We start from the raw sequence: 16,146 nt of genomic DNA, 5'->3' as shown, positions 1-16,146 counted from the left end.
CTCCACTTCAGACATTGTTATAACTTTATTATGAATACCATTGATTGTTGTCAAAAGGCCAAATGGAAACAACCATTTATAATGCAAATTCTTCTGTTTCAAAACTGTAAGAATTGGTCAAAATTCCCTCCTCTTTTGCAAAGTAATATTAGATAAATCCTGAAATATCTCAGTGTTATAAGTCTGCCAAGTTACCATACCCAATTCTCTGGCCTTACGTATCAGTCGCTCTTTATCCACAAAATTATGGAGGCATACAATTATATCCTGAGACTTTTCAGACATTCTGGAACCTGCCAACCTGTGAGCCCTGTCTATTTTCATTGTGGCTAAGGAAGATTCTTCTGCACTCTCAGATGTTAACATAAAGGCAAATATTTCCTGCGCCACTTTTGCAGCGTCTTTATATAACTCGGTGTCAGGGACCCCTTGTATCCGCAAATTTTGCCGCCGAGATCTATTCTCCAAATCTTCTATATGATTTACACAGTCTTTCAATTGTTTTTTATAGTCCTTCACCTGGACTCCCATTGTCTTCAACACCATATTACATTACATTACATTAGTGATTTATATTCCGCTCTTAAGAACATAAGAGTTGTCGCTGCTGGGTCAGACCAGTGGTCCATCATGCCCAGCAGTCCGTTCACATGGCAGCCCTTTTGGTCAAAGACCACCACCCTGAGACTAACCCTACCAGAGTACGTCCTTGTTCAGTAGGAACTTGTCTAACTTAGTCTTGAATCTCTGGAGGGTGTTTTCCCCTATGACAGCCTCCAGGAGAACGTTCCAGTTTTCCACCACTCTCTGGGTGAAGAAGAACTTCCTTACGTTTGTACGGAATCTATCCCCTTTCAACTTTAAAGAATGCCCTCTTGTTCTCCCTACCTTGGAGAGGGTGAACAACCTGTCCTTATATATTAAGTCTGTTCCCTTCAGTACCTTGAATGTTTTGATCATGTCCCCTCTCAATCTCCTCTGTTCGAGGGAGAAGAGGCCCAGTTTCTCTAATCTTTCGCTGTATGGCAGCTTCTCCAACCCCTTAACCATCTTATTTGCTCTTCTCTGGACCCTTTCGAGTAGTACCGTGTCTTTCTTCATGTACGGCGACCAGTGCTGTATGCAGTACTCCAGGTGAAGACGCACCATGGCTCGGTACAGCAGCATGATAACCTTCTCCAATCTGTTTGTGATCCCCTTCTTTATCATTCCTAGCATTCTGTTTGCCCTTTTCGCTGCCGCCACACATTGTGTAGACGACTTCCTCGACTTGTCGATCAGAACTCCCAAGTCCCTTTCCTGGGAGGTCTCTCCAACTACCGCCCCGCACATCCTATACTCATGCTTGAGATTTTTGATACCGACATGAATCACTTTACACTTATCCATGTTGAACCTCATCTGCCATGTCAATGCCCATTCCTCGAGCCTGATTATGTCACATTATAGATCTTCGCAATCCCCCTGCATCTTCACTACTCTGAATAACTTTGTGTCGTCTGCAAATTTAAGCACCTCGCTCATCGTACCTATATCCAGATCATTTATAAAGATGTTGAAGAGTACAGGTCCAAGCACCAAACTCTGCGGCACCCCACTGGTGATGCTCTTCCAGTCCGAATATTGCCCATTTACTCCCACTCTCTTGTTTCCTATGCTCCAGCCAGTTTTTAATCCAGGTGAGTATTTCTTCCTTGATTCCATGGCTTGCAATTTTCCGAAGTAGTCGTTCATGCGGAACCTTGCCGAACGCCTTCTGAAAGTCCAGATATACAATGTTGAATATGTCGCCCTTGTCTATCTGCTTGTTTACTCCCTCGAAGAAGTGCAGCAAGTTTGTCAAACAAGATCTGCCTTTGCTGAAACCATGCTGGCTAGTCCTCACCAGACTATGTCCGTCGAGGTGATCAATGATACATTCCTTTATCAGCACCTCTATCATCTTTCCCGTTACCGAGGTCAGATTCACCGGTCTGTAGTTTTCCGAGTCTCCCCTCGAACCTTTTTTGAAGATCGATGTAACTTTCGCCACCTTCCAGTCCTCCGGAATCTTTCCTGTTTTAATTGACAGATTGGCTATTAGTTGAAACAGTTCAGCTATGGTCCCTTTCAGTTCCTTGATGACCCTCGGGTGGATGCCATCCGGTCCCGGGGATTTATCACTCTTAAGCCTATAGATCTGCCTGTATACCCCTTCTAGACTGACCGTGGATCCTGTCAGTTTCCCATTTTCGCTTCCAGCATATAGCCTGATGAGTTCCGGTATGCTGTGTATAACCTCTTTGGTAAATACAGACACAAAAAATGTGTTCAGTCTATCGACGATACTTTGTCCTCCTTTAGCGCTCCCTTTATTCCTTGGTCATCCAATGGTCCCACCGCTTCCTTCACGGGTCATATATATATTGAAATATATCGAAAGAACGGCTTGAAGTTTTTCGCCTCCTTGGCTATTTTTTCCTCGTAGTCTCTTTTTGCTACTTTTACCGCCTGTTCCTTTCTTGCATGTCCTTCCCTCTTGTGTCTGTTTTGTTCTGTCTTGTCAGCGATCTGGTGAGTTTTCCCTTCCATCTTACGGCATGGTACCCTCCAGGAATACCGTTTCCCGAATCATCGACTCTCTCTCTCGGTCAACTGTTGGCTTTCCCCTTCTTCCTAGTTTAAAAACTTCTCAACTTCTCTCTTGATGTTGCTTGCAAGTAGCCTTGTTCCGTCTCTGCTGAGGTGGAGTCTGTCCTTCCTGAATACCTTTCTCTTCCCCCAGAACGTCGTCCAGTTGCGCACGAAGTGGAAACCTTCTTCCTCACGCCAGTGCCGCATCCCCGCGTTGACTTCTTGCAGCTCCATCTGTCTCTTCTCATCTGTTCTGGGTAACGGCAGGATCTCCGAGAATGCTATCCACTGCGTTCTGGTCTTCAGCTTCCCTCCTAGCATCAAGAACTGATCCTTCAGTACTACTCTGTTGTAGTTCCTGTTGCTCACATTGTTCGTCCCCACATGGATCACCACTGCCATGTCTTCTTCTTCCACACTGTCAACAATTCTATCGATGTGGCTCACTATGTCTTCTACCTTAGCCCCGGGTAGGCAGGTCACCAGTCAATCCAGTGTTCCTCCCGCTATGTGGCTGTCAACTTGTCTGATGATAGAGTCCCCCACAACGATTGCTGTCCTCTCTATCTTCTCTTGATTCTCCAGTCACAGGTCCATGTCCCTGGTGTATGTCCATCTCTCCAGCCGTAGGTCCGAGTCCTTTATTCCTATCCATTTCCTCTCATCCTGGCATTCTTCTTCTTGTGGGTTCACTCTGCTGTTTCCAGATCTTGCTGCTGTGTCCATTTCCTCTTGGTGGCTGTCCGTCTGCTGGTCCACAATCTCTGTAGGCGTATTCCGACCGTTCCACTTAGCTGGTGCTTTTCCACGGCCTCCCTGTATGCCTCTTCTATGAAGTTCTCCAGCTCCCGGACTTCCTCGATGGTGTCCGCTGTCTTGATGATCTCTGCACCTCTGTCTTGAGAACAGGGGTAATCCCGGAGAACTGGAGGATAGCAAATGTTACACCTATCTTCAAAAAAGGATCAAGATGTGACTCGGGGAACTACAGACCGGTGAGCTTAACCTCAGTTCTCGGGAAGATGGCCGAATCAAGGAAAGTATCAGTGAGCACATAGAAAAAAATAATCTGTTGAGAGGAGGAAGTGACGTCATCTCGCAAATGGCTGAGTGAAACAGGAGCTCCGTCGGGCTTCTGTGTATAATAGCGCTTGGCGCTTCCAAAGTGCGCTTTTTTGCCACAACCTTCGCCTGCACCGGCTCCCTCTTCTATGGCCACTCGAAAGCGCCTGGAAAAATTTAAGTTCTTCGGCGATCCGCCGGAGAAATCGGCTCCGGAGGCGGCGGACAGCATGGGGGAAAGAGAGAAAAAAAAAATGGCGACCGGACCAGCGACTCAATCGGAGTCGGAAGATGAGGGTATCCCCGATCAGAGGAGGGAGGTCGGTGATGCGCCCCAGAAGTCTATAACAGACTGGTTTAAGGAACTCAAGGCAGATATTAATGGGGTGCGGAGTGACGTGAGAGCGGCGATAGCGGAGCTGCGGGCAGAGGTCGGCGAGCTGGGAGCCAGAGTAACAGCAACAGAAGACCACATGGCTACCCTGAATACGGTGGTGACAACTACCACAGAAGATTCGGCTCGCCTGTCCTCTAAACTGCGGGACCTCCAGACTCAAGTTGAAGATCTGGAAAATAGGTCTCGGCGCTGCAACCTACGCTTTAAGGGCATCCCTGAAACGGAGGAGTACAAGGATTGCAAGGCGGTGGTACGGGACTTCTGTGAGCATTTGTTGAGAGCTGATGGGGCTGACCTGCCTGATAATATGATTCTGGTGCGGGCCCACCGCAGTCTGGGAGCTGCACGAGCTCAGAACACGCGTGATATCATTGCGTGCTTTGGAGAATTCACATTGAAGGAACGGATCTTGCTGGCTGGCCGGCGACAGGCCACACTCCGGTGGAAGGATATGGCGGTGGGTGTATTTCAAGACCTAGCGTGGTCTACATTGCAGAAGCGCAGGGCATTCAAAGATGTCACCTCTGCCCTGCGCACTGGGGGCCATAAATACCATTGGCTTTTCCCCTTTGGGATGTGGATGACTGTTAATGGGGCATCCAGGAGGGTGAGTACAGTGTCGGAAGCCTGGGCGGAGATGCGAGCCTTGGGATGTGGGACATCGCAAGTGGAAGATCGGCCCCCTGCAGTAGCATCTACATCAGCACAGGGTGCCTCATGGAGCACGGCATTGCGGTCCGGGAAGAAACCAGCGAAACCTCCATCCTGACAGAGCTTGGACATTGCCCTGCTTTTGCAGGGAGGGAGTTGATCCCTTGGCTTTCGTGGAGCCTGCATACATATGTTCGGTGGTGTTGGAGATTCTGGGGGCTTCCTGAGCTCTCAACGTTGTATGACTTTCTCTAACGCACTGTATTTTATTCCAGGAAGTGTTGTACTGGTTCATAATTGTTTGATGTTGGGAGACAGGGGGGGTATTTGGCTGGGTTGAAAGGGGCTTGGTGAGTGTGGGGAATGTTTGAGATTTGAACGTAGGTGGTGGGGGGGGAAGGGTGGCGTTTGGAATATAAGTGTGTGGTTTTACGCTTTGGGGGATTCAATGCTTCTGAAAGTGGGATACATGCCTTTGGGAGGGATTGCACTTTCTGTCAGCTGGCGAATCCTAATCTACAGGGTTCGATGCAGCGTAGGGGTGGGGGGCGGGGGGAGGGGTTGGGGGGGGTTCAGGTGGGAGGGGGGAGGGGGAGGGTAGAGGAGAAGCTGTTTACTATAGGTTCGTGGAATGTTAATGGACTTAATAGTCCTGGGAAGCGTAGTATTGTGGCTAAGGAATTGAATCGCATGCAATGGGATGTTTGTTTACTTCAGGAAACACATTTGAGGCCTCGAGATGTGGGGGTTTTAAAATCACGCTATTATGATCAGATTTGGACCCACCAGGGGTCGACCCCAGGGAGGAGGGTGGGGGGTTTGGCCATTTTGGTACGAAAGGGCTTGGGGTTGGTGGTCGATCATGTCTATAGGGATGGTGCAGGGAGATGTTTGGCTCTCGTGGCTACGTTGCAGGGTTGCACAATTACCCTTATCAATTTGTACGGCCCCAATAAGGGTCAAGCTAGCTATTTTGGGTCTATCAAAGAAGAACTGGTTGTTTTTGCAAAGGGGTCGGTGTATCTCGGGGGGGATTTTAATGTTACACCTGATGTTACTCTGGATCATTCTGGGGGTGGGACTAGGTCTCCGTCCAGGGCTGCTAGACGGGCTTTACTGTCTCTATTCTCTTCTCTGGGCTTGGTGGATAGCTGGAGGTTGTTGCATCCTACACAACGAACTTATACCCACTACTCACATGCACATAAATCCTACGCACGCATAGACGGGTTGTTGGTCCACCGCAATTCGTGGGGAGGGATTCGCCAGGCGGAAATTGGAACTATTCAAATTTCTGATCATGCGCCTGTGTGGGTAACTAGTGTGGGGTACTGGACAGGGGAGGGATGCCGTTTCTGGAGACTTAATGAATCTCTATTGAAAGATCCAGCTGTGGTCCGGGAGGTGTATGATACTGTGGACCAATACCTTCAGATTAATGATAATGCTACGGTTACTGATGCGATATTGTGGGATGCCCTGAAGGTGGTAATACGGGGTATCTTTATCAAATGGGGTGCTCGTCGTAAGCGCTTCAGGGCTCAGCGCAACCTGAGGTTAAGGGAACAATTGGAACGGTTGGGGAGGCTGCACCAGAGACACCAGGACCCCTTAATATATGAACAATTAGTTAAGGCACGGGCGGAGCTCTCCCTACTGCAGATGGAGGAATATGAGTTTTTGAGGACACGTTTGCGGCAATCGGTCTATGAATATAATAATACACCTGGATCTCGCTTGGCTCGGTTGATTAAGCTGAAACAGGCGAGAGCGGCTATTACTCAGATACGGGATGCAGGAGGGACGGTGCATCGGACTGACTCAGATATTAGATCAGATTTTCTTAATTTTTATTCTGATTTATACAGACCCTCACAGGGGCGAGATCCGGCTGCTATTGAACAATACCTTTCACAGATGCGACTTCCTCGACTTTCGGATGAGGAAAGGGAATTGCTCAATGAGCCTATAGAGTTAGGGGAGGTCTTGGGAGTCATTGCTGAGTTGAAGTTAGGGAAATCGCCGGGCTTGGATGGCTATACTAATCAGTTTTATAAACTTTTCCGGGAGGTCCTGGCTCCGTTGCTGGTTCGGGTAGCGAACGGGGTGAGGGATGGCTCTTTGTTGCCGTCCACCATGGGGGAGGCTGGGATTTCGGTCCTACTTAAACCAAACAAAGATCCGATGGGCTGCGGGTCTTACCGACCGATTTCGTTACTAAATACTGATGCAAAAATCCTTGCTAAAGTGTTGGCCCTTCGGTTGGGGAAGGTATTGCCGTCTTTGGTACACTTGGATCAATCTGGATTTGTGCATAATAGACGGGTAAGTGATAATATTAGACGCACTTTACACCTTATGTGGGCTGCTCAGCGGACATCTGCTAAAGTAGCTTTTCTGTCGATTGATGCCGAGAAGGCTTTCGATCAGGTTGATTGGACCTTTTTATGGCAGGTGATGTCGAAGATGGGGTTGGGAGTTTTCTTTTTGGCATGGGTACAGGCCTTTTATGCAGCTCCAAAAGCTACTGTGTGTATTAATGGGATTTATAGTGACTTTTTTTCCATTGCAAGGGGTACTCGACAGGGGTGCCCTTTATCTCCTCTGTTGTTTGCCCTTTCTATGGAACCTCTGGCCATTCGTATTCGGGAACATGGTGACTTGATGGGGTTACGAGTAGGAGATATTGAACATCGTATTGCACTCTTTGCTGATGATGTGTTATTGTATGTTAGGGACCCGGAAGACTCGTTACCAATTTTAGTTGATCTCTTTTTAGAATATGGGCAGCTTTCGGGGTTCACGGTAAACATGGATAAATCTGAATTGTTGAATGTAACCCTGGGGGAGGAGGATCAGCGTCGTTTAGCTGTCCGGTTTCCTTTTCGCTGGGCTCCTGGGGTCATTCGCTATCTGGGAATTCGTTTACCAACCGATCTAACTCAATTGTATACAGCTAACTATGCTAGAATTATTCAACAAGTTAGGACTGATATTCAACGCTGGAATGGGTTTTGGTTGTCTTGGTGGGGTCGAATAGCAGTGTTGAAAATGAATGTCCTACCCCGGTTGCTCTTTCTCTTTCAAACGTTGCCGGTCGCAGTCCCACATTTGGTGTTGAAGCAATTACATGCTTTGTTTTTTCGCTTTATTTGGCAGGGGAAATCTCCTCGTATCTCTAGAGCTGCTTTGTGGGCAGCTAGGGATAGAGGGGGACGCGCGGTACCTAATTTATTGTGGTACTACCGGGCTGCACAGCTGCGGCTATTATTGGATTGGGAGATTGCTGATTTTAAGTTGGCGGTGCGTATTGAACAACATTTTGTGGGACGCCCATGTTTGAAACGTTGGCTTTGGTCCTCCTCTATTGATCTTGAGCGACTGGCGGTCCCAGGAAATCCGTTTTTGGAACATCTTCTGAGAGTGTGGGGGGTTACTAAACGGCGTTGGGGGGCTGGGGTAGGCCCCTCGATTCTTGGTGCGGTGAGCGGTGAGCCTATGTTCCCGGCGGGTGGGGAGAGTTCTGTGTTTGTGCGGTGGGAACGGTTGGAGTTGTCTACCTTTCGAGATGTGCTTCAGAAGGGGGTCCTGGTGTCTTTTGAAACCTTCCAGATTAGTGCTGATTTGCCCAGGGGAGACTTTTTGGCTTATTCTCAGATACGTCATTTCCTTCACTCTCAAAAGTGGGATAGGGGACCCATTCAATCTCTAGATCCCTTCGCTCACTTGTGGGTCACTCTTCGGAACTTACCTAAACCCATTTCTGTTCTTTACCAATATATTCGGGGCTCCTTTTCCTTTCCGGCTCTCTATCAACGGGCTTGGGAGGTAGACTTGCACTGTACCTTTTCTGTTGAGGAGTGGTTTAGAATTCATATCGAAGTGGGAAAAGCCTCTTCTTGTGCACTTATTAAGGAAAATGCCTATAAAGTAACCATGCGCTGGTATTACACACCTGCCCGTCTCCATCGTATGTTTCCTACAGTATCTGCCTTATGTTGGAGATGTGGGGTGGATAGGGGGACCTTTTTACATATATGGTGGGATTGTCCAGTTCTAAAGCCCTTTTGGAGGACTGTTGTGGGATGTTTATCACAATTGTTACAAATTTTCTTGCCTTTTTCTCCACAGGGATGTTTATTAGGCCTTTATAATGTTAGTCTGTATTCTTGGCAGACAAAGCTCCGACGTTGGGGTTTGGCGGCAGCAAAATGTTTGATTGCTGCCCATTGGAAACAGGGACTGGCACCTACTCATTTGGATTGGACTTTGAAGCTTCAGTTTATTGTTCAAATGGAATTATCTATTGCAAAGCGACATGGGTATTATTATACTTACACCAGGACTTGGACGAGAATAATAGAAAAAATCGAATCTTTACACTGAGCTTTTTTCTGGGGGGGGAGGGATTGTGTCCAGGGGGACTTCCCTGAAGAAACCACAGGGAGTCCCTCTCTGAGGGTAATACAGTTGGTAAGATGGGGGGGGGGGGTATTGTGGAGTTCTGATTGATGATAAGTATTGGGGGCTGTTTGGGTTTTGTTGGGAGCGATTTCTGCTGTTTGTACTGCTGGGGGAGCATTCTGTGACTTGGGAGCTTTTTATATGCTTGCTCTCCTATCTGTTGATGTCCCTGATATTTATATTCTGGTTTGTATAATTTTCTCAAAACTTTTTTCAATAAACATTTATTGATTAAAAAAAAAAAATAATCTGTTGAGAACAAGCCAGCATGGTTTCTGTAAAGGAAGATCATGTCAAACGAACCTACTGCATTTCTTTGAGGGGATTAGCGAATAACTGGACAAAGGTGACCCTATAGACATCATATATCTGGATTTCCAAAAAGCCTTCGACAAGGTACCCCACGAGCGCCTACTAAAGAAGCTGTGGAGCCACGGGGTGGAAGGGGACGTACATAGATGGGTCAAAAATTGGCTGGCGGACAGGAAGCAGAGGGTAAGAGTAAAGGGACAGTACTCTGACTGGAAAGAGGTCACGAGTGGTGTCTCATAGGGGTCAGTGCTGGGACCGTTGCTGTTCAATATATTCATTAATGACCTGGAAACAGGGATGAAGTGCGAAGTTATAAAATTCACGGACGACACAAAACTCTCCAGTATGGTCAGAACTGTTGAAGAATGCAAAAGCTACAAAGTGACCTGAACAAGTGAGTGGGCAAAAAGATGGTAGATGAGCTTCAATGTAGAGAAATGTAAAGTCTTGCACATAGGGAAAGGAAACCCGATGGGAGGGAGGGTACTGGGGGAAGGCAACCTAGAAAAAGACGTCGGGGTATTGGTATTGGTGGATACAACGATGAAGCCAGCGGCACAATGTGCAGCGGCCTCAAAAAGGCGCACAGAATGTTGGGCATTATCAAAAAGGTATCACTACCAGAACAAAGGAAGTTATCCTGCCGCTGTATCGAACGATGGTGCGCCCGCATCTGGAGTATTGCATCCAATACTGGTCGCCGCATCTTAAGAAGGATATGGCGATACTCGAGAGGGTCCAGAGAAGAGCAACAAAGATGATAAAGGGCATGGAAAACCTTTCATATACTGAAAGGCTAGAGAAGCTGGGGCTCTTTACCCTGGAAAAGCAGAGACTTAGAGGGGACATGATAGAGCGGTGGTGTACCAAGGGGGGTGGGCGGTCCGCCTCGGGTGCAAGCCCTGAGGGGGTGCTCCCGGCCTTGAAGCTGTTGACGTCCGTTTCTCCCCCCCCCACCGCCGATGTCTGGATTCATCCCCGCTCCCCCCCCCCGCACCGTTTGTGGTGGAGAAGCAGCCTGCAGCGGGATCGCGATGTCAGCGATCCCTGCGATGCCAGCAATCCCTGCGCTGCTTCGGCACTGCTTCCTCCGCTGCAGTCCCACCCCTCCTCTGACATAAGATGGCATTCTCAGTACTTTATAATGCAAGTGAAATGAGGATTTGGTCAGACTTTTAAAGGGTCTGCAGAAGAAAAATATTGTATAGGCCGGGGACATGAGACAGCCGGAAATGGGAACTTTTCTTCCTTCTATTTTTGTGAATGGAAAGGCTGAGGATGTCAGAGAGTTCAGTTAAAATATGTGCTTTATAAAAAAATATAATAATGTGTTTTATAAAGTTTATAAGCATTGCTGGCCTACCCAGTGAGATGTTCCTAGTGGTGGTTATGGTGGTGGTGGCGGCAGTGTGTCAATGTGTTGAGAGGAAGAGGTGGTCTGGGAAATTCTCCTGAGCAAACTCCGGGCCCATTTCCATCCCCCAGTTAGTCCACATCACTCAACTGGTTCACACACTGAGTGGGTCTTTGGGTATTGTGCCTAGGTAGTTGTTTTGGGATCTCTTCCAGTGGTTTGTCAGTATCTCCTTGTGGTCCAAGGAAGGAAACTTTGTTAACCTTAGCATTGACCTTTTGTAACAGTGCTGCTTGTGTGGCATTAGGCTATCTAGTGATCGAAAGAAAAAAAACAGACCTTTGCACATTTTTGCACTATAGGTGGGTGTATGAGGAGATTCACATTTCCTGCACAGCTAAGTCCGTGTGAAGTTCCCTTGTGTTGTATTTGACATCTAGCAAGGTCTCTGTTTGGAAGGAAAGATCTAAGCTTAAAAATGAAGTGGCCAGAAGTTATGGTAAAAGCAGATAGCTTAGCTGGTTTTAAGAAAGATTTGGACAAATTCCTGGAGGAAAAGTCCATAGTCTGTTATTAAGACATGGGGAAGTGTCTGCTTGCCCTGGAATGTTGCTACTCTTTGGGTTTTGACCAGGTACTAGTGACCTGGATTGGCTACCATGAGAATGGGCTACTGGGCATGATGGACCATTGGTCTGACCCAGTTAGGCTATTCTTATGTTATGTTCTCATCTGTAGGGGCCTTTGGTTTCACTTCTTATTTTAATGTATTTTTTTCTGGGAACTTATCAGTGTTTTTTATAATGGGAACAAAAATGGAAGAGAATTAATGTGTGTGGAATGGGGGGGGTAACTAATTTCTTCAGCTAAATAATTAAATCCACCTCAACCAGACATAGGAGAACTCGCACACCATTCACACACCCTCCAATCAAAAACGTCAAAAGAAAAAAACTGTTCGACAACCTCCTAACACTCGACCCCCAACTCTACAACCTATTGACCTCGACCACAGACTATAAAACCTTCAAAAAAGAAATAAAAACCCTTCTATTCAAAAAACACATAAAACCGAACTAACATAATCAGAACTGTCCCAAGCATCACCTGCAACTACTCCATACGTACTTCTGATGTCATGACAATTCAGACATAATTTATGTTATGTTATGTTTGGAATAATGGTTACATATATGAGGTTCAATAAAAGAATATTTTCACTCCCTGTTTCTATTCTGACCATTTATACCGTTTCATGGTTATTACAAAAAATATTTTTTACATAGAGGGTGGGTGGGTGGGGGGGGGGTCAAAAAATGATGGGTCCCGGGTGCCACATACCCCAGGTACGCCACTGGGATGAACACAGAGGATCTAGAATCAGAAAATAATATTAAATATTGAATTAAGGCCAGTACTGGGCAGGCTTGCATGGACTGTGTCTGTATATGGCTGTTTGGAAGAGGATGGGCTGGAGAGGGCTTCAATGGCTGGGAGGGTTTAGATGGGATGGAGTAGGTTTTAACACAGATTTCGGCACTTGGAACCCAAGCATAGTACCGGTTAGAGCTTTGGATTCTTGCCCAGAAATAACTAAGAAGAAAAAATTAAAAAAAATTTAAATTGAATCAGGTTGGGCAGACTGGATGGACCATTCAGGTCTTTATCTGCCGTCATCTACTATGTTACTATGTTACTTCCCAAGCAGGCCCAGAAAACAAGTTGCCAGCAAAATAAAACAATTCTCAAAAGAAAAACCAAACACTATACCCGTACTTAGGGCTAGCAAAAAGGCCACAGCCCAGCAAGATGCCCGGACTTCAGCAGTCCTAACCAAGTCCTCTTCACCGGGTCATTGTATGCAATATCAGTGTCAAACTTCCATCAATGTTAGTCAGTTTAATAGTTTCTATACCTGCCTTTCACTAGTATTGGCAGATGTTTGCTTCACATATTCTAATTGTGGGGCCTCAAGTTGCTGTGTAGCTTTTAATATCTTTTTCTACAGATGGAGCACAAGAAAAAGAATCCCAGAAAAGAAATATCCCACCCGGATGTCACAGCATACACACCCCAACTTCAAATACTCCCCAGCAATGCCATACTACTGAAAGGTTTTTTTGTACCAAAAAAAAACCCCTCAAAAGAAACAGTTCCAGCAGTTCATTGCTATCAGCTAGTTGGAATATCGCTAGCAGCACTAGTCTTTTAAACAGTAAAAGGTTTCATCAAGCACAAAAACACACAGACCTCAGTCCTTCTTAAAACACAGAAGAGAAGACCCCCCCCCAAAAAAAAAAAAAAAAAAAGGTTTCTTGCCAACCAGAGGTTTATCTCCATTTCCTCTGAAAGAGTAGGATCTGGCTCTGGCTCAGCAATTTCTATGCTTTCACCTCCTAAGCATGGCTCTGGAGTCTGGGGTTCTTCAGGACCCTACCATTCCATTGGGTCCTCTTCCTGGGACCTCTTTTCAGCCACTGCTTCTGCACTGCTCTGCTTAGCTTCTGCAAGTTAGGCTTAAGTTTGGAAGGGCAACACCTAAACCTAGCTGAGAGGGAAGCAGTCTTCAGCTCTCTCTTGCTCCCCCGGTAGTCACTCATGGGATTTTCCTCCTCTCTCCTAACAGGGCTCTGCCTAGGCTCAGATTGGAGATAGGCAGCTCTGGGTGGCTTAACCTGCTTTCTAATGTAAGGTTGCTTATTCTTACAGTGTGGAAGCACTGTTTTACTGTGTGTCAGCGCTGACTGTAAGGTCTGAACTGTCACTCTATGTCTTGAATATGGCTGTTCGGTTTAGGATGGGCTGGGGAGGGCTTCAACGGGAGCTCCAGTAATTTGGAACATGAGGACAGTCCTGGGCAGACTTTTATGGTCTGTATCCCACAAATGATGAGGTGGTTTGGATAGTCTGGAGTGAGCTTCAACAGCAACTTCAGTAGTAGGAACCTGAGGACAGTACCGAGTGAACATCTATGGCCCAGAAATATCAAATAAAAAAGACAATTTAATCATGAATTTATAATGTGTGTAACTATTGGGCAGACTAAATAGACCATTGAGGTCTTTATCTGCTGTGATTTAGTATGTTACTATGTTGAGTTTTCTTTTCTCACCACCATTGCATGTTCAGTGTATCCTTGAAGAATCCTCTACCATTACTACTACCACTCCCTTGTTATCAGGATATGTCTCAGGACTATTTCTAAGTCTGTTTTCTTTATGATGATCTTCCTTGGTTTTCAGTGCTGTCTTTTTTTTTTTTTTTTTTTAAGTTCCCAGATTTATTTCTCTGCATCACAGTTTCTAAAGTCTCTGTCTACATGTCCAATATTGCCACCTGGTATCCTAGTTCCATCTTAAGTTTAACATAGCCATACAATAACTTCATATTTTCCTTCCCAGCACCTCTTTGAGTGGGATAACACTGTGATCCTTTGACCTCAATCTTGAAGTCACTTTTGCTTTCTTCTTCTCCTTTGCACCCTCTAAATCAGTGTATCGCAAACTGTGTGCCTCCTGAGATTTCAGGTGTGCCGCAGCACACTGGGGAGGAGGAGAGGCCCTGGCTGACTGCCTACAGGATGTGCCTCTCACGAAAAGAGGCACGTCCTGTAGGCAATCACCCGGTGCTGGCACCTAAACTCTCCAGCCTGCCCTTTTCTTTGCAGATACCCCCCACTGCTAGCGCAGGGCCAATTTGAAGGGCCTTTGCGCATTCATGGACGTCGACATGATGATGACACGCATGCACATGATGTCATCACAGCAGTGTCGCACAGTTCAGGTGTCTCAAGCTGGGAACACTATGTTTAGTGTGCCCCGGACTCGTGAAAGATTGAGAGACACTGCTCTAAAGTACTGTTAAAATATGCAATATCTGTCCATCAAAGTCAAAATCTGTCCCTTTCTGAACATACTATCCTCCTATTACTTCCAGCTTAGACTATTGAAACCTTTGCCTTATAGATCTCCCACTGAGCCATCTATCTCTGCTAGTATTTATTCAAAAATTGGCTACATGTCTCATTTTTGTAGTCGTCTTGATTTTCATAATGTTGACTGATTTCCTGGCTGAATCCTCTTATTTATCTGTTTCTTGGGCAGGGACTACATTTTACACATAATCTATACAGGGCAGCATTCAGTGATTGCAGTAGAAGTTAAGCAGTCTATATGCACTTCCATTTAAAGATCTGTGATGGTAAATTTCAAAAATCTACAGTGTTCCCAATATACATATACTGTACTGTCTATTTTTAATATGGGAGTTGAAATATTTTTTATGTACCACAAAAATGTTTTACTCCTAAAGAAATTCTGCACTACTGTGGTTTGCAGACTTTTGGCGGAATTCACCTTTTGCACAGAATTCTATAGGACGACTAAGGAGACAGCATCTTTTTTTTAGCAAGACCCTTTCCATCCCAACCCCCACCACAGGATAAGCTAGTTATCCTTACCTCAGAGACTCATCTATTAATAGCAGAGGAGGCGTCAAGTGGCTGCACTTCAAGCCATATCTATCCCCACCTGTATATGAGCTGATTGTCACTGAAGTCTTTGAATCATGGGTCTCTACAATGTCCCATGAGGTTCAAATATTTCGGTCAGGCTCACATGCTGGAGGGGATGGATGCAGCCCAATGTTCAGCTGCTTTCTTCCTCCTCCACTGTTAATACTGTAGATGAGGTTCCAGGGTAAGGGATAATATCTCAAATAGCTTTATCTGCATTGGGTATCCCATGGGGAAAAGGTGGTATACCATGGAGGATAGAGAATGAGGGGCTCATTCAGAGAATATGTGGTGGGAAGAGAGCTGGAGAGGTGTGCCTCTGGGTGGGGAAACAGGATAGTTTGTTTTTGGGATGGGCAAAAGGGGCTGATAGATGTGTGCCTAATTGCAGAGGGAGAACTAGATGGACTTCAGGGGGAGGGGACTGTATCTGGAAGGGGAGAGCAGGTGGAGTGTGCACCTTGGAAGGGAGAAAAGCCAAGCTCAGACTATGTGCATTGGGGAAGAGAGAGCTAGGGACATGCCACACAAGGATTCAGGAGAACAAGCTATGGGAATATGTTTGAGAGAAAGGCACAGAGGAGTGAGGGCTGTGTGTGCTTGTGTTTCAGAGTTTGAGAGAGCTGTCTGATTATGTGAGTTGGTAGAGGAAGAATTGAGAGAGACCTATGGGGGTGTGAAGTGAGGGAAGGGAGGTTTCAGAAAGTTCAGCAAGAGAGAGGGCAATGGCTGAGCCTATCTACACTGGGGGGGGGGGGGTGATAAATTTGGGGATTTATA

General features: G+C 46.3%; 1 protein-coding gene across 7 annotated transcripts in view; it reads left to right on the top strand.

Moving 5' to 3' along the window:
- ARID4B (AT-rich interaction domain 4B) overlaps positions 1 to 16,146 on the top strand; it is an 852,780-nt gene that overhangs the window by 729,808 nt on the left and 106,826 nt on the right. The gene's annotated exons all lie outside the window — the stretch shown is intronic.

The sequence above is a fragment of the Geotrypetes seraphini genome, chromosome 3, assembly GCF_902459505.1.
Source record: "Geotrypetes seraphini chromosome 3, aGeoSer1.1, whole genome shotgun sequence".
Taxonomy (NCBI): Eukaryota; Metazoa; Chordata; class Amphibia; order Gymnophiona; family Dermophiidae; genus Geotrypetes; species Geotrypetes seraphini.
The sequence above is the reverse complement of the archived record's forward strand: the minus strand, read 5'-3'. Positions and strand labels throughout refer to the sequence as shown.